Raw genomic sequence first — 234 nt, 5'->3', positions numbered from 1 at the left:
ATGAGGATGAGGATAGGAGGAGGATGAGGATGAGGATTAGGATGGGGGTGAGGATAGGATGATGATGAGGATAGGATGAGGATAGGATGAGTACGAGCATGAGGATGCGGATGCGGATGGAGGATAGGAGGAGGATGAGGATGAGGATAGGATGAGGATGAAGATGAGGAGGACGATGAGGATAGGTTCAGGATAAGAATGAGGATGAGGAAGAGGATGAAGATAGGATGAGGA

The sequence above is a fragment of the Lupinus angustifolius genome, chromosome LG06 (assembly GCF_001865875.1).
Source record: "Lupinus angustifolius cultivar Tanjil chromosome LG06, LupAngTanjil_v1.0, whole genome shotgun sequence".
NCBI classification, from domain to species: Eukaryota; Viridiplantae; Streptophyta; class Magnoliopsida; order Fabales; family Fabaceae; genus Lupinus; species Lupinus angustifolius.
This window is presented reverse-complemented; position numbering follows the sequence as displayed.